Below are 20,078 nucleotides of genomic sequence, written 5' to 3'. Positions count from 1 at the left end.
ATTATGAGAGGCCGGGCTCAGTGGCTCATGTCTGTAATCCCAGCACTTTGGGAGGCCAAGGCAGGTGGGTCATTTGAGGTAGGGAGTTTGAGACCAGGTTGACCAACACAGAGAAACCCACGTCTCTAATAAAAATACAAAATATTAGCCAGGCATGGTGGTGCATGCCTGTAATCCCAGCTACTCAGGAGGCTGAGACAGGAGAATCGCTGGAACCCAGGAGGCAGAGGTTTCGGTGAGCTGAGATCATGGCATTGCACTCCAGCCTGGGCAACAAGAGCAAAACTCCATCTCAAAAAAAAAAAAAAGTATAAGAAAAATAGATTATTCAATGGCTGCACAAGTCTGTGAATATACTAAAAAACATTAAACTGATCATTTTAAATGGGTGAATTGTATGGTATGAAAATTATCTCAGTGAGACTATGAAAAATGGCCAGAAGACGGTCTGTGTAGAAATCGGTATTTGTAGTTTTTTTTTTCTCCTCTGTTGTCCTAAAAAACATATTTATTTCCTTGGTCCAATGTCACTATATTTTGTTGCAGTATCATTTCTGCTACGTGTTTCATGTGTAGTTGCTATAAGGTTAATATTTTCAATTTTTTTTCAAGTTGTTTGTTCCATCTTTAGGCAGATCCCAGGAAAACAAAAACAAAAAAAAAAAAACCCACACAAAATTGTGTGCAATCTAAATTTTTCTAAGGAATGTCATTGTTATTGGTAAACTTTTCCATGCCTTCTAATGACAAATTCTATTTGCTGTGAGTACACCAAGCTTTTTGGCACAGTTCCTAACTTATATACATATTTAATTATCTAGCACGTTAACATTATTATCATAGCAATAAAATAAATCAATGCTGAAAATTGAAAATTGTTTTTTTAGTTCTTAAGCCAGAATGCATGCTTTTCACAACAGATCTAAAACTAATAAAATCAACTTTACCATTTTCTTTGGGAAGATGAACAATACTTATAATGAATATAAGAAATATTAGTTGTTCAATACAGCTTTTTTCCTTGGTACAAACAGTTGAAATAAATAATATTTACTTTTTATTTACACATAATTGTAAAACTATATTACTCTTTAAACTAGTAATCTTTTTATTTGTCTATGCCAGGTAGTAATCATTTAAAGCTATTTTTTTCATCCATTTTACATTGTCAGTTATGCTGGCAACAAATTTTGAAATAATTTTATTCCTTCCTGTAAATACTATTCTCTCAGTGCCATAAAAAGCATTGTTATGGTCAATTAATAATAACATCTAATATTATTTTCTAGATTGGCATTAATATATTGACATTTTTTAAACTTGATTGAACGTTATTTATTGAATAATATTTATTCAATCTTTTTGAATATTATTTGTGAATTATTTTTATATTTTATTAGAAATAATTTGTGAATTATATTTTATTTTCATTGGAAAGAGATATTGTGTAATTCTTTAACCAAAAATTTAAGTGTTTCAAGTCATAGATACATTTGTTAGCCAAGATTAAACTTGAAGATTAGTTGAGAAACATGTAAATGCAGTAATAACATTCTTTGCCATTGTCTTAGAACAAGATGACAATTTATACTTTTCTCCATTTAAATAATTTTAATTTGAAATTAACTACAAAATATTTTACCATATATATTCAGTGAAAAATCATAGTCAGATTGTGTTTTGTTAAAAGTAGTCTCGTAGCTGAGTGGAGTGGCTTATTTCCTGTAATCCCAGCACTTTGGAAAGCTGAGGCAGGCGGATCACCTCAGGTTGGAAGTTCAAGACCAGCTTTACTAACATGGAGCAACATTTCCCAGTATTTAAAAATTCATATTACTTAAAAATATATAGATATACAAATATACATACATAACATGTCCAGTATGATACTAATCCATTGTCACTGAATCTTAAGTATGATACTAATCCATTATCTCTACTAAAAATACAAAATTAGCCGGGCACACTGTTCAGAAGGATGTGACAGCCATTTTCTGGGATCATAATTTGAAAAACGTAACAAGGTACATGAAGTTCCTGAGACTCATCAGACATATTTAATAGTTGCTTTAATGGAAAATATCTTTCTTGTTCATTTGTGTTGTTTTGACTAGTAAATAGTAAATTTCTATTAACTAAAAAATACATACTATGCTGTTTGCAAATTTTACATGGATCGTGTCTAAGGAGAGTCTTCTCACTTCGATTATTTCTACTTCCATAACATTTTAAGCAGGCTGTTCCTTTGAAGACTTTCTGTTTCCTTTTTGTTCTCTGATTTGCACTTTTGTGCCATCTGTTTCTATCACTATTTCAACTTTTACATGCTTAAAGGATTAATAATAAAAAGTAACTTATTCTCTAAAATGCACAAAATATTCAATTATCATCCAAAAAAATAAGGAAAAAATGTAAAACTTTGAAAATTATAATAATTTTCATGTTTTCAAAAAACTAGTTTTTCCAAAATAGTCAAAATGATCTATTTCATACACAGGAAAATACATTATTTTGCAATATTTATTTTATTATGTATTTTAAAATCAAAAGTTTCTGACTATCATTTAAAGCAAAAGTAAAAGCAATTCTAGCATTTGGTGTCCATCAGTGATAATGGATTATTATTATACTTGACATGTTATGTATGTATATTTGTATTTCTATACATTTTTAAGTAATATGAATTTTTAAATAGTGGGAAGTGTTGCTCAGTTATGAGAAACTGAGTCATGTGAATCTCTGCATGGCTTACTAATTGCTATCATCTATATTCCTCTACCAATATCTGTAATTATATATGCATGGATTTTTGTAGTATTTTGATAGCAGCTTTACATAGATCTTTGAATGACAGTGAAGATTGCAGTAAATTCCAAAGTTATGGTACTATTTTCTTTTTATTTTATTTTTTTTGTCATGGAGTTTTGCTCTTGTTGCCCAGGCTGGAGTGCAATGGCACAATCTCGGCTCGCTGCAACCTCCACCTCCTGGGTTCAAGCAATTTTCCTACCTCGGCCTCCTGAGTAGCTGGGATTACAGGCACCCGCCACCATGTCCCGCTAATTTTTTGTATTTTTAGTAGAGTGGGCCTTGAGCATATGTGGATTTTGGCAGATGCAGGGGTCCTTGAACCAATCCGCAGATTATACTGCGGCTGTATATATATGGCTTATTTTAGACTCTTTATAGTAATGGTTTAAATTATTGTTTAGTTGATGTGTCCCACCCACCTTTTCCTCCCACTGTGGGCACAGTCATTCCATTGATACTTCATTGATTTGGGTTTGGATGTATGGCTTTCTTTGTCCATGGAATGTCACCGATGTTGCAAAATATAACACAAGCAAAGTGTGCTATATGATGGGGCTTGCCCTCCTGTGCTTCTACAATTTCCATAAAAATAACATATCTTGGCCATGCTTCTAGTCTACAGAGTTTGAAAGACACATGAAGCAGATCTAGACCCAACTTTTAGCTTTGAACCAAGCCAAGCCAAGCCCAGCCCAGCACAGATGAGTCAATTCTCAGCTGACTTGCAGATGTATGAGCAAAGATCAATGATTACTGTTTTAAACCACTAGTTTTGGAATGATTTCATAATGTTTATTTTTATGGTAATATATGACTTTTACAGCTTTTATTACTTGTACATAACTTAAATAGCCATTTATTCTTTTGCAGAAAGAATACTGCAGTGGGATAAATGTAAGATTAAAGCTAAAAGTCTGGTAGATGCAGCTCCAGGTCTTGTTTATGAGACAGGGTTATGTTCAAATCATACTTGCTGTATGACCAAGACAACAGACAAAATCTAGTAAGTCAGTCACCTAGAACTATTTTATTGAGCAACAATTTCATATAACACATCTCTCAAGAAGTCTTGTTACTGTGCTATGAAAAAGTAATGTGAGAATAAGAATAATTCTACTTGTTTAGAGCAGTCTGCACTAAAAGTCCATTTTGATCCATCTTCTTAAGTAAAACATGATACTTTAGTGTGCCTCTAAAATATTCAGCTTGGGAAAAGCAGCTAGAAGAGACTTTAAAAATATTTTTAAAATGTGTTTGTTGAAGCATTTAGAGCAGGTAATTGAGTGCTATTTCCATTACTACATGATTAGTGGCCTGATAGTTCAGCTGTTTGCAATGTTTAGAAATTTCTCAACCTCTAAAGTATTAAAATTTCAAACCAAAGCAGTATTCTGCTCCTTATTTAAGAAATGAAGGTTAAAGATTTATTAAAGATATCTATAGGTTTTACATAGATTAAAATACTGCTAGAGAATGTAGGACTGCCCCAGAAATAATTCATACCTACATCTGAAGATATTTACTCCACCAATGTCCTCTTATCATAGGAAACTCCCTTATCACTTTTGGCAGAGAGTAGTATTTTATTGCCTTCTTCCAGAATAACCTACTTAACAGTATGCTACTTGTATTTTCTGTTTACAAACTATAAAGGAAATGTCACAAATTTGTGTTATCCTCTTTTAGAGGGAACTAAAAAGCATGGATAATGAAATTCAATTAATAACTATTTGTGGCTTTAGAGTTTAGACAGTCAGAAAAATATATGCAGGAATGGACAAGAACATGAGCTCTTAGTACTGCTGGTTCCAATTCAGGTATATTAAGGGCAGCAGTAGGCATACTAAGGTGGTTATGAGTAGCCAGGCATAATTCAATGTGAGTTAATAAATTATTAATTCACAATTTCTTATTTCACTACTTACGTGTTTACTATATTTGAAATATAAAATAATAAAATTAGATTTGATATTCTCTACCAGAGGTTCCCAGAGAAAGCAAATCATTGCTTAGCCTTGAAGACAGGTTCATCATGATCTTTAAACAGTTTTGTTTCCATGGTAGAATCCAAAGAGATGCTCATGGCTGCCTACTTTTTAATAATGCTATTATGATTGTTCTCTAATCAGTGGCTTCAATTTTTAAAAGTGATTCCAGTATTACAAAATAAACTTTTATTCATTTCCTGTATTGCTGTAACATATTACCACAAACTTGGTGACTTAACACAGTTTATCATCCTTCAGTTCTGGAGGTCAGAAACCCTGAAACCAAATGGTTGATAGGACCGCATTCTCTGGAGTCTCTAGGAGAAATCATTTCCTTGACTATTCCAGCTCCTAGAGGCCATCTGCATTTCTTGGCTTGTGGTTCCCTTCCCCATCTTCAAAGCAAGTAGTGTAGCATCTTTAGATCTCTCTTTCTCTGACTTTAATCCTTCTCGGACTCAGTAACTATCCTGCTTCCTCCCTCCTTCTTTCCCTTATTACAGCCATTGTAGTTACACTGCACATACATTGTAGTCCAGGATAACATTCTTGTATCGAGATTCTTAACTAGCCACATTTGCAAAGTCAATTTTGACATGTCAGGTAACACAGTCACAGATTTTGACTATTTGGATTTAGACATCATTGGGAGGCTATTCTGTCTACTATAAGGACCAAGACCACAGAGATCCAAAAATCTTTACTCCTTTTCAACTTTCACCAAAATAAAGATTTGAAAGGATTTTTTTTCCAGAAAACTTGTTGCTAGCAATACACATAAATAGCTTATTATTTACTTGATAAGAAAATAGTTCAAGTTGTGTACGTGATTTCTGTATTTTAGAAAATACCCTACAAATTTTTAAATTACCAGTTTTTAACTTATAACTTGCTTTGATAAGTTGTTATTTTTTGGGGTAGTTTTCATTGAGAGGTAGCATGTCCTCAAGAAAAACTTAATTACAGAGAATTTCTAGAAAGTGAAGTGTCATAAAAATGGGTGATATATATAAATTTCAATGCATGCAATTCTTAAGCCTTACTTATTGGAAAAGTATAATTCCAAAATATATAAATATGCATTAATTGCTATAAAATAGGTTAAACAATTTGCCACAAAACTGATCCTGATAAAGCCAAACCAAAATAAATTTTTGCAGGAATGGCAGCAGAAGGAAACCACAAATCAATCAGGTCACACTATGATACACTGATAACAAAGTGCTTTTTCTGAATTTCTTAGAAATATTCTACCTGTGTGTAGTTGCAGGCAATTGAGTGCTATTTTCATTACTACATGATTAGTGGCCTGATAGTTCAGCTGTTTGCAATGTTTAGAAATTTCTCAACCTCTAAAGTATTAAAATTTCAAACCAAAGCAGTATTCTACTCCTTATTTTGTTACTACTCAATAACTTTGTTAAGAATTTCCGGGCAGCCAGATATTTTAGTATCATACCATATTAGAGTCTTCAGAAAACTCTCTGAAATAATAAGCTAATTCTAATATAAGACTATAAAATACATTGATCTTGAATAACTTACTCATAGATTACTAGTAAAGAGCCTTTAGGCATATGTAAATCAAGATATTTCTGAAATGTGTGCCACTCATGCATAAGAATCTCAGAAATTATTTGCCTTTGAAGAACAGAATCAGCTCAGTTCATCAAGAAGATACTTGTGAATTCTTGTTTTTTAAAAAACATTTATTTATTTAATTATGTATTTATTTATTTATTTTAAGACAGGGCCTTACTCTGTTACCCAGGCTGGAGTGCAGTGACACCATTAAAGCTCATTGCAGGCTCGACGTCCTGGGCCCAAGTGATCTTCCCATCTAAGCCTGCCAAGTAGCTGGGATCACAGGCCTGTGCCATCACACCCAGAAAAGTTTTGTAATTTTTGTAGAGACAAGGTTTTTCCATGTTGTCCATGCTGGTCGGGAGCCCCCAGGCTCAAGTGATCTGCTCTGCTCAGCCTTACAAAGTTGGTGTGGGCCACTGCTCCTGGCCCTTGTGTTGTTTTAAAGAATTATTAGTTAAGATATTACCCATGTCTCCTCCAGGAATTTCTTTCCTGTCTCCATCATTTGATTTATTTAGCCTCCATTTTAGCTGATTCCTTCTTATTTATGAGAAATCAGCTTAGACATTGTCAGATGTCTGCTCAAAAGTGATCCCAGATCAACCTGTGCAGTTAACTTTCTTAGTTTGACAACATTGTAAGTTCCTTTGGAAGCAGGGAACCTGTACTATTCATCTTTGTAACCCTGAATTTCAGAACTTTATAGAAGTTTAGTACGTTTATAAAGAAGGAAAAGCATTACAGAAGGATTATAATGACAATAATAGTTGACTTTTATAGAATATTTGCTAGACGCTATGTGCTCTTTAAAATATTTCCTATATATATCAAGTAATTTACATTCACAACAAAATAATAAGATGGGTTCTGTTTTAAAGGTGAGGAATCTGAAGTACAGAGGAGAGATTAACTGACTTATTAAAAGCCATATAGAGGTGGGAACTATAGACAGAAGGTATAAACAAAAATAAGTAAAAATGGTGGGGCATCCTGAATAAACTTGAAAGGCAGTCTAGGCCATGAGGACTGTAATTCCAGTAGAATTGAGGTGGACACGACCCATTAGGATACCAGCTGGGTCACCCAAGTGAGTACTTGCATCACCTCTCTCCAGTTCCAGGCAGTGTATCTCCCAGCTCCAGGAGAGACCCCTTCCTTCCACTTGAGGAAAGGAGAGGGAAGAGTAAAGAGAATTTTGTCTTGCAACTTTGCTGCCAGCTCAGCCATAGTAAAATAAATCATCAAGATGACTTCTAAGCTTTAGCAACCAGATGACAGTTTTAGACTCATCCTAGGCCAGAGGGTGACCTGTTGCCCTTAAGGAAAGGTTCTAGTACTAGTAGGCTTCACTACCTGCTGACTAAAAAGCCTTTGGGCTTTGAATAAACGTCAGCGATAGCCAGGCAGTAGTTGCCATAGGCCTGTGGTAATGGTGGCCACAGGGTGAGATTCCTTCTATTTGAGGAAAGAAGAGGGAAGAGTAGAGAGGATATTGTCTTGCAGCTTTGTTACCAGCTCAACCACAGTAAAATAAAGCACCAAGCAGATTCCAAAAGTCCCGATTCTAGGTCCTAAGTCCTGGAAGTCATTTCTAGACTCACTCTGGGTCAGAAGGGACCCTGCCACTCAGAAGGGAAAGACTTAGTCCTGGCAAGATTCATCACTTGCTGACTAAAGAGCTCTTGGACTTTGAACAAACATCAGCAATAGCCAGACCGTAGTCACCACAGGCCTTGAGTGTGACCTGGTACTGTTTTGGTTTTAGGTATGAACAAGCATGGTTCCTGTGGTGTTGGCCATGATAGGACTTAGACCACCTCTCCCCCAGCTCCAGGCATCTCAGGATGGAGAAAGAGACTCCATTAGTTTGGGGGACAGTAACAGAAGATGACCAGAGACTGCCTGACAATCCAGGGAATTCTCCTGGATTTACCCATGACCACCAATTTGGTACATCTATGAGTCTACCAGAGTCATAGATTTACTAGACCTGGGGTACCTCTTAATGCAGATATAGCTGCAGTGACAAAACACTTAGATCACAGCACTAAATTCTCTCTGAACTCTTGGACAGCCTTCTCAAGAAGGATGGTAACAATCCAGCCTAGACTTCAAGATTAGAAGAAATACCTAACTCTTCAATGTCTAGACGTTGAATATCTATAAAAAACAACACCATCCAGGAAAATATGACTTCACCAAACAAACTGAATAAGGTATCAGTGACCATTTTCGGAGTGACAGAGACACATGACCTTTCAGACAGAAAAATTCAAAAGAGCTGTGTTGAGAAAACTCAGTGTAATTCAAGATAACATGGAGAAATTCAGAATCCTATCAGATACTTTTAATAAAGGGTTTAAAATAATTTTTAAAAATCAAGCATAATTTCTGGAACTGAAAAACTGAATGACAAACTGATGAATGCATCAGAGTCTCTCAATAGCAGAATTAATAAAATGGAAGAAAGAATTAGTGAAACTGAAGACATGTTATTTGAAAATACACAGTCAGAAAAGACAATATAAAAAAGAATTAAAAAGTATAAGGCACACTTAGAAGATTTATAAAATAGCCTCAAAAGGTCAAATCTAAGAGTTGTTGGCATTAAAGAGGAGGTAGAAAAATTGGAGTAGAAAATTTTTTTTCAAAGTGATAATAACATAACATTCCAAACCTAGATAAATAAATCAATATTTAAGTATAAGAAAGTTATAAAACACTAGTCAGATTTAACCCAAATAAGACTACCTCAAGACATAAATAATCAGTCTCCCAAAGGTCAAAGATAAACAAAGGAGCCTAAATGCATCAAGAGAAAAGAAACAAGTAACATGAAAGAGGTTGAATATGTCTGGCAGCAGACTTCTCAGTGGAAACTTTACAAACTAGGAGGGAGCAGCATGATATATTGAAAGTGCTGAAGGAAAAAATCCTTCTATCCTAGAATATTATATCCAGTGAAAATATATTTCAAACATGAAGGAAAAATAAAGGCTTTGCCAGAAAAACAAAAAAGGGATTTTATCAACACCAGACTTGTGGTAACAAAATGTTAAAGAGAGTCTCCAATATGAAAGAAAAGAACATTGACTAATAAGAAATCATCCAAAGGTTTAGTAAAACTTACTTGTAATAGTAAGTACACAGACAAATACACAATATTATCACACTGTAATTGTGGTGGGTAAATTACTCATATCTTGAGTAGGAAGACTGAAAAATGAATGTCTCAAAAATAGTAACTACAACAAGTTTTTAAGACCTAGAAAGTATAAGACATAAATAGAATAAGCTAAAGGTAAAAATCAGGGAGGATGAGGTTAAAGTTTAGAATTTTTATTAGTTTTTCTCTTCACTTATTTGCTAACTAGTTTGTTTGTTTTGCAATAATGTTTAAAATAATGGGTTATAAAATGTTATTTGCAAGCCTTACAGTAACCTCAAACTTAAAAATCTATAAGACCAGAAAACATATAACAAAATGACATGAGGAAGTCCTTACTTATCAATAATAACATAGATTATAAATGGATTAAGTGCTGAAATCAAAAGATATAGAGTAACTGAATAGATTGAAAAATAAGAACCAATAATCTGCTGCCTACAGGAAACACATTTCACCTATAAAGACACACATAGACTGACAATAAAGGGATGGAGAAAGATATTCTATACAAATGGAAACCAAAAATAGCAGGAATAGCTAGTCTTACATTAGATAAAATCATATTTAAAACAAACTATAAAAAGAGACAAAAGTCACTATATAATGATAAATGAGTCAACTCAATAAGAGGATATAACAATTATAAATATATATGTACCCATCACTGAATAACTCAGATATATAAAGCAAATATTATTAGATCAAAAGAGATACCCCAATACAATAATAGCTGGAGATTTCAGCATCCTACATTCACCATTGGCCAGATCAGCCATCCAGAAAATCAATGAAGAAACATTGACCAAATGGACCTAATAGATATTTACAGAACATTTCATTCAATGGCTACAGAATACATATTTTTCTCCTCAGCACATGGATCACTATTAAGGATAGACCATATGTTAGGCCATAAAACAAGTCTAAAGCATTCAAAAGAGTTGACATCATGTTAAAGATCTTCTCTGACCACAATAAAATAAAACTACAAATCAATAACAAGAGGAACTTTGGAAACTATACAAACACATGGAAATTAAACAATCTGCTCCTGAATGACCAGTGTGTCAATGATGAAATTAAGAAGGAAATTAAAAATTTCTTGAATAATTGAAAATGGAAACACAACTTACAAAATCCTATAGGATGCAGCAAAAAAGTAGTAATTAAAAGAAAATTTATAGATATAAGCATCTAAATCAAAATGTCATAAAATTTTAGATAAATAACCTAATGATGCATCTTGAAGAACTAGAAAAGCAAGAGCAAACCAAATCCAAAGTTAGTAGAAGGAAAGACATAATAAGGATCAGAGCATAAATAAGTGAAGTTGCAATATTTAAAAACAGTACAAAAGATCAATAAAAGGAATACTTTATTTTTTGAAAAGGTAAATAAAATTGGCAAACCCTTAACCAGATTAACTAAGAAAGAGAGAGAAGACCCAAATAAATAAAATCAGAGAAGAGAAAGAAAACATTTCAATGGAATGTCTTTGACACCACAGAAATTCAAAAGATTTATTGAGACTCCTATGAGCAACCAAATGGCGATAAATTGGAAACCCTAGAAGAAATGGATAAAGTTTTAGACACAAACTACCTACCAAACTTGAAACAAGAAGGAATACCTGAATAGACCAATAAGCAACAACATTGAATCTGTAAAAAAAATCTCCCAGCAAGGAAACACCCAGGACCTGATAGCCTCACAGCTAAATTTTGCCAATCATTTAAATAAAAAAATACTAATTCTACTCAAACTATTCCAAAAATAAAGAGGAGAAAGTAATACTTCCAAACTCATTCTATGAGTCCAGTATTACCCTAATAGCAAAACCAAAGACACATCAGGAAAAGAAAACTACAAGCCTATATCTCCAATGAACATTGTTGCAAAAATCCTCAACAAAATATTAGCACACCAAGTGGGATTTATCACAGGCACTCAAGGGTGACTCAACATATGCAAATCCATCAATGTGATACATCATATCAACAGAATGAAGGATAAAAGCAATATGATCATTTCAATTGGTGCTAAAAAAGCATTTGACAAAATTCAATATATCCTTCATGAATCAAAACCCTTAAAAAACCAGGTTTAAAAGAAACATACCTAAACACAATAAAAGTAATATATGACAGACCCACAGCTGGTGTCATACTGAATAAGAAAAAACAGAAATCCTTTCCTGTGAGATCTGGAACAAGGTAAGATACCCATTGTTGCAACTGCCATTCAACATAGTACTGGAAGGCCTACCTAGGCTAATAAGACAAGAGAAAGAGATAAAGGGCATCAAATTGGAAAAGAAGAAGTCAAATCATTCTTACTGGTAGTTCTGTCCCTCTAGGAGAACCCTAACTAATACACTCCCTAAAACAATCTACAGATTCAATGCAATGCCCGTCAAAATACCAATGACATTCTGCATAGAATGAGAAAAAAAAAATCCAAAAATTTATATGGAACCACAAAAGACCCAGAATAGCCAAAACAATCCCTACCCAAAAGAACAAAACTGGAGAATCAAATCACCTGACTTTAAGTTATATTCCAGAGCTAATGGTAACCCAAATGGTATGCCACTGGCATGAAAACAGACACATATGCTAATGGAACAGAGTGGAGAACCCATAAATAAATCCATACTGTTACAGTGAATTCATTTTTAACAAAGGTGCCAAGAACATACATTGGGGAAAGGATAGTCTCTTCAATAAATTGTGCTGCGAAAACTGTATGTTCATCTGCAGAAAAATGAAACTAGATCCCTAACTCTTGGTATGTACAAAAATAAAATCAAAGTGGATTAAAGACTTAAATCTAAGACACAAAACTATGCAACTACTGAAATAAAACACTGGGAAATCTCTCCAGAACATTGGTCTGAGCAAAGATTTCTCAAGTAAGACCCACCCCTACCAAAAGCATACACAACAAATGCCAAAATGGACAAATGGGATCACATCAAGTTAAAAAGCTTCTGCACAGCAAAGGAAACAATAATAAAGTGAAGGGACAACCCACAGAATAGGAGAAAATATTTGCAAACTATGTATCTAACAAAGGATTAATAAGCAGAATATATAAGGAGCTCAAACAACCCAACAGGAAAAATTCTAGTAATTCGATTACAAAATGGGCAAAAGATCTGAAGAGACATTTCTCAAAAGAAGACATACAAATGGTAAGCAGGCATATGAAAAGGTGCTCGGCATCACTGATCATCAGAGAAATGCAAATCAAGGCTATAATGAGACATCATCTCATCCCAGTTAAAATGACTTTTATCCAAAAGATAGGCAGTAATAAATGCTGGTGAGGATGTGGAGAAAAGGAGACCCTCTTAGACTGTTGGTGGAAATGTTAATTAGCACAACCACTATGGAGAACATATGGAGGGTCTTCAAAAAAGTATAAATATAACTATTCTATCAGCTAGCAACCCCACTGCTGGGTATATACCTAAATGAAAGGAAACCAGTATATCAAAGAGATATCTGCACTCCCTTGTTTGTTGCAGCACTATTCATAATAAGCCAAGATTTGGAATTAACCTAAGTATACATTAACAGATGAATGAATAAGGAAAACGTGACACATATACACAATGGCATACTATTCAGTCATAGAAAAGAATGGAATCCTGTAATGTACAACAATATGGATGGAACTGGAGGGCATTATGGTAAGTGAAATAAGCCAGGCATAGATAAACAAACTTCACTTGTTATCACTCACTCTTGGGAGCTAAAAATTAAAACAATTGAACTCATGAAGATAGAGAATAGAATGATGTTTACTAGAGGTGGGAACAGATAGTGGTGGGGAGAGAAAGTCAGGATGGTTAATGCATACAAAACTATAGTTAGAATAAATAAGATCTAGTAGTTGATAGCAAAACAGGATGACTATGGTTAACAATAATTTATTGTACATTAAAAAAAACAGAAATAATCTAAATGGAATGTTGATAACCCAAAGAAATGATAAATGCTTGAGGCAATGAATACCCTATTTACCCTGATATGATTATTACACATTGCATGCCTGTGTCAAAATATCTCGTGTACCATAGTAGGTATATATAATATTTACCATGTACCCATAAACAGTAAAAACTTAAAAAATAAGAAAAGATGAGGGGAGGCAGAAAAGAAGAAAAAATGGGGGGATTCAGCAATAGTTTGATCCTACTGGGTTCAGGAATATCATTTTAATCACTCACTCATTGTAATCAATCAACCATTCAATCACTCACTCAGCAAGTAGAACTTTGTCATTGCATTCTAGTTGCTCAGCAAAGACTAACTTTGATTAAATCCATTTTTCTTTTTTTTTTGCCTACTCCACATCTGTATTTGTGGCTAGAGAAAAAATATTGTGCACGATTGACCATGGCCAGAGGGAAAGATTAAGCATGTTTACTGGTGCATCATTTTAAATAATTCCTAATCACTAACCTTGAGTGACCCTACTATACGCTCTTATTCTAGGTCTGTTACTCTTTTTAATGAGTAGTATTTCACCCCTTCTACTCTCTTCACACTCCCAAAGTTTCTCCCCATTCCTCACTATCACCTGGGATGATCTTTTTCAATCACACTGAAAAACAGAAAAACAAACAGTGAAAACTGCAGCACAACCCTCAAACCACATCAAGCTAACATCTGGCTCTAGATATATCATACGACTTCCTTGTTTTTAATATGGAAGAACTGCTTTTAATTTACATTTTAATTTTCATTGTTATATACAGGCTCCCGGAGGAACCTCATTTACATAGGTGGGAATTGAACAGGTTTCCTTATAAGAGGATTACTTGGTCTTTTGATCACCTTTCATACTCCATGCCCCTAAGTTAAATGACCCCTCATCACAAATTACTTTTAACAATATTAGTGATATTATCAGAGCTCCCCATCATAATTTTGTGTCAATCCAAGGATTGGAAACCACTTGATGTACCAGAATTTTTTTCTCAGTCATTAGAGCCCAATTAGACACCAATACTTTAAAATTTTCCATTGTTTGGAATCTAAAGGCATTAACCCTGGAGGCAGTGCAGCCTATAAAGCTTCATAATGTGTGAAAAGTGTATCATTTGTCTGTAAATTGCATAAAGGTAGAGTGTTTTGAAAATAGAAGTGGGAAATAAGAACTCATGAGATACTTTGCTGAAGGGTCTCAGGTATCAGGTAGATCAATTTTAGTCATTATTACTTATACCAATGTTGGGGATATGGAAATTGAATAATTGAATTTCCCCAATCCATTCAGGCCTGCATACTCTTTAGAAAGTCTTATTTATGCTGCCATGAAACACAAAATTTAGTTTGAAATTCCCAGTTTACACATTACAGTTTCTGGAGTTTCACTGTTGGACCATTTCTCTTTTCTATTATATTCACTTATCTGATCTCCTGTCACGGCTTTAAAATACAGACACACACACACACATGGACAATGATGAAACATCAAGGCCTTTCAAATCTGTATATTCAGCCCAGAGGGTTCCCTTAACTGCAGATGGATATAAGCAACTTGACATTTCATTTCTCCATTTGGATATCTAATAGATATCTCAAAATGAATACATAGAAACCTGAAACGACGATGTCCATACTTACTCTAACCTCTATTCTCCTTTAGTCTTCTCTCTCAGTAGGTAGAAAATCCATCATTTGAGTTACTTATTCTAAATATTTTTTGCTACTTCTTGAACATACTAGGCATACTCTGAGTTTTTGCACTTGCTCCCTGAGTACAGACCTTTTTTCCCACAGAGAGCAGCATGCCCTGTTCCTTCACTTCTTTCCATTGTTTGCTCAAATATCACCCTATTTGTTATGCTTTCTCTAACCACCTTCTCTAACACTGCACAATTCATCTCTCCTTCCCTTGCACACTCTTCTCGCTGGCTTTGTTTTTCTCTATGGAATTTATTATTTGACATACTAAATATCGTACTTATTTGTTTGTCATATATATCTTCCCACTAGAAAAAAGCTGGACTTCTGGTATATTCTGTTCATTCTATATCCCAACACCTGAATAAATTAATAGCGAAGTAGAATTCAACAAAATAACTCAAGCTCTTTGCAGCAAGCTTATGGGATGACTTGAAGGTTGAGCCAACCGTGATGTGGATACAAAGGACAGAATGAGTAGGGAAACAAACAGGGAATTCACATGACAAGAACTACCTATCAAAAAGAAAGACTGATGTATAGCAGCATAGAAAAAAATGAACATCAACTTCTACCTGAGTTACTACTAATAGAAAATGTGGATACTCATGAAATAGTGGCAGCAAGATTTATACAACTACTTTTAAGGGAGCAACAGTGAGTCTGCAATACTGAAGGTGTAAGTTCTTACACAATGACTTTAAGAATTCTCATCATTGTAAAAATAATATCTTATAGTTGAGGAATCAAAGCAGAAATATTAACTGGTAGCAATGTTGACAAGTAAACGTCTCCATATTTTTCTCAAATTTCATTATCAATTCTTGTTTACTGAAGATGAACAATGATACAAAATACTGTAGAAAGTAACAGAGTACTAAAGATAGAGTATGTATTCTTCTATTCCAGAAAGGACCCACATCAAAAGTTAATGCTGAATGTGGAAATTAGACTGTCTGATCCTCTAAAGTAAGAGCTTTTGCAGATAAAATACCTCATTGCATGATTAACTTTTACTTCATTTTTTATCAACTAAATTGGAATTTGAATATTTGGTCAGCAAGAGAACTTTGGATATTTTAGAATCAAATGTTTCCTTGTATTTGTTTAGCTTCTTAGTGTAGAGTCTGAAGCACTGAACTTTTTCTTTGTGTATGTTTGGATCATTGTGACAACATTCTTTTATCTGGTTTCAGTGGTGTGTTCCTGGGCTTTGATTTAATAAAGGCTGAATTCTCCTTCCATCAGATGCAGCCATAGAATCAATGAACGTATAAACAGCAACTCACTCCTGTAAGTAGGGCAGGACTTTATAATTTTACAGAGATTTTGTACAAAATCAGTCATGCTTTATTGTATATACAATCAATTTATATGAAACTGGCATAGAACTTTCCCCACCCATTTCTGGCCCAGCTCTCTGTTATTATATATCTGAATTTGTTGTATATTTAAAGGAGCAGTGCCTCATGCTCCTTAACATGCAGGTAATATGTAGCATATTGATCATGCTAATGCCTGTGAAAAAGGTCAACAAGTAGATTCACCTCCTAAAAACTGGTTATCACAGTGCTTTGCATGCAGGTGACCCTCAAAACACGTTAGCTCAATTTCCGCAAAATATGAGAGCTAGCCATTTGTTATACTTTTTTTTAGACAATAAAATTTCCAATTTCTTTGGTTAAGATCAAATTTCAGACCCTATATAGACAGGTGCAGTTGATAATTTTAGTGTCCATTATCTATCTATGGACTAAGCGAATCCTATGTATTAAGAGAAAGAGTGACTTTTTTTTTTTTTGCAGCCTGAAAAATCTATTGAAGGTATTGTGTAACCTCTCTCAGTGTTTCCTGCTGAAAATCTACTTTTGCAAAATATTTTCTCATCTCTATTTAAAGTCAGGTATTCTGATAATCTAATTTAGAAAAATCTACAATTTTCCTCTTCACATGAAGATCCTTTTTGGAAAATAGCATGATAAATAAAGTTAGATATAAATAATACTTGCTTAAAATTGTGTTTACTAAGCCAAATGGCTTTGGTAAATTATGTTTAATTTTAGTTTAGGAAAAGTTTACGGTGGCAGACATACTCTACATTTCTGCATCTATGAAATAGGATTGACTTTTCAGTTGAGAAGTGTTTATCTTGATTATAAAAATGTTGAACAAATAACTATCCCATCTATCATTAAACAAATAAATCACTGTTACTATTGACCATTCAAACAGGAGAAGTAGTCCATTTGCTATGTGACTTTTGTAACAGGTGGTTCTTGTTAATTTCTGTGGGTTCCCTGGAAATCACTGTTTTCTCTTTTCATATGGTAGCACTTCTAATCTGTAAAATCTATCTCAACAAATTTGAAGAAAATATATCTAGCCTTTTTGTATGTGTATGTGTAGCAACAATATAAAATAGAAAAGACAAAAACTTTTCATATGTATAGACATCCATCTTTACATTAAAATATTTTCATCGATTAACTGTTTATTTGAAAATCTAATAACAAAGATATATTCATTGAATTTAATTCTCCTAGGATTTCAATCACTTTTCGAGATTGTCAAACTCTCATCCTGACAAGATAGTAGATGAAATATTCTAAAATCTCCTCCAATTACAAAATACATAACAGTACTGGATTTTAAAAGGAAGCATTTAAAGATGCATAGATGATCTGTCAGAAGGCAAGAACAATTTTAGGGAAGGATAAGAGGTAACAAGAAATAAAAAGCAAGCCTAAAATCCATGCATTAATCCAGAGCAGCGAAGGTTGAAATATTAAAGATATCTCCAAGCACACACACTAACCTGGAGCTTTAATAAAAATGGCCACCTAAGAGATGGGAGATAAAGCCTGGAACCCTTACAAGATAGGGAGTCAAATCCTATAGGATAAGAAAAAGCTAGAAATTCAAGAGTTCTAAAACCTCAGCAACAGAGGTATTTGGAGAGAACAGTTAGAGAGTAGGTCGCAGATATACTCTACAAAGATGAAGAAACTTGGCTAACTTGACTCTGGGTAAGCAGGTAGTAGGAGTCTTTTTTGAGACTTTCCTACAAAACATCCCTATAACCAACTTAGGGGGGTAAATTTATTGAATTTAAAGAGCTGTTGGTTTCCTTAATGAAAGAATTCACTTTCTATCTTGTGCTCAAAGAATTATTCCATATAAAGTTTCAAATAAATGAGCATACAGCACAAAACACATGAGGAAACAAGGCACCCTGAATGAGAGTCAGCAGAAACAACAAAAGGCACATAAGAACCCAAGATGACAGAATTATTTTATACATGAGAAAGCAAACTAAATATGGCCTGAGAAGGACTCCGTACTTCTATAGTTGAGTCATTGTGGGTGAACTGCAACCCAGCTTTGGCATGAAAACCTAAATCAGGAGTATGCGCCTGCAACAATCTGTGAGTCTTGGCCAGTCTCAGTGGAGTACTTCAACCATTCATACTCTGCTGATGTTCAAACTGTGTTCAAATAAGACAAACGCTGAGCTGAGCTGTAACCAATACAGCTGTTTCTGTACCTCACTGCTGATTTTTCTTGTCACTTTACTTTTTGCCTATAACTTTGTTCTGACCAGAAGGCAGCCCTGGAGTCCCTCTGAATGTGCTGTGATTGTGGGGTCTGCCTGATTCACGAGTCGTTCATTGCTCAATTAAACTCCTTTATATTTAATTCCGCTGAAGTTTTTCTTTTACCGTAAAGAATCCAGTGAATTTGTTAAAAAGTCTTTTGATAGAGCAGAAGTTCAAACAGGAAAAAATTTATCAGAGAAGAACAGGGAGGCAAAGAGTAGGACTATATGAAAAAGCATAAAGATATTTCAAAACAAGAAGTCTTATCAGATTCTCATGAGGTGAAAATAAACAGAATACTAAGAAAACAGTAGTTACTAATTTTACCATAAAAAATGTTATACATACATTTATCATGGCCCAGGTAGTGTTTTAACTCTGTTAGATAAGTATTATTATTATTGTATTGTTTGATAGATGGGGAAACACGTAAGTCATCAACTAAATAACTTTCCTAAGATCCTGTAGTTGGTAAGTTGCTGAATCAAAATTAAAAGCTAGGCAGTCTAGCAGTGAAGTCTGTGCTTTTATGCATTTATTTTATCTTTAAAATTTTTAAAAATATTTAACCTTTTATTTTAAAATGTTTAGTTGACAAATAACTGTCAGTACTTTCCATAATTAAAATTTAATGGATAAAAACTGTGAATTTTCTAAAGCCAGATAAAAGGCATGAATTTTCAGATTTGAAAAGCACAATTTATCTTAGAAGGATAAACAAAAGGAAATCCATAACTCAATATATCACAGTGAAACTACATCAAAGACACAGATACAGAATTTTGACAGAAGAGTGGGAAAAACTAATAAAGTTAAAATGTTGAGGAAGGGTAACTATTTACCAAGAACTATATAACCAAAAAAAAAACAAAACAATTTTTTCTTTTTTTAAAAAGGGCAGAAGAACAGAGATTTCAGACAAAACTGGATTTCAAAAGAAATGGATGCATTTTAGTTAGGAGAATGATTTCAAAAGGATTTTTAAAAAGTTGGTAAGCAAAGGAAATGATAAACATGTTATAATAATGTCTATGGTGAAAGCATTAGGAAAACACAAAATGGGAAGCTTGTAAGTGTGCATGTGCACATTTCTGCGTGTGTGTGTGTGCACATGTGTCTGTGTGCATGTGTGTGTGTGTGTGTGAGAGAGAGAGAGAGAGAAATTGATTAGAGTTTAGATGTTCTCTAATTCTCCCAAATTGTTTAGAAGGTATATAAATACATTTATTTA

The sequence above is a fragment of the Aotus nancymaae genome, unplaced genomic scaffold (genome assembly GCF_030222135.1).
Source record: "Aotus nancymaae isolate 86718 unplaced genomic scaffold, 86718_ANA_hifiasm-v0.15.2.pri h1tg000006l, whole genome shotgun sequence".
In the NCBI taxonomy this organism is placed as follows: domain Eukaryota; kingdom Metazoa; phylum Chordata; class Mammalia; order Primates; family Aotidae; genus Aotus; species Aotus nancymaae.
Note: the sequence above shows the minus strand (reverse complement) of the source record.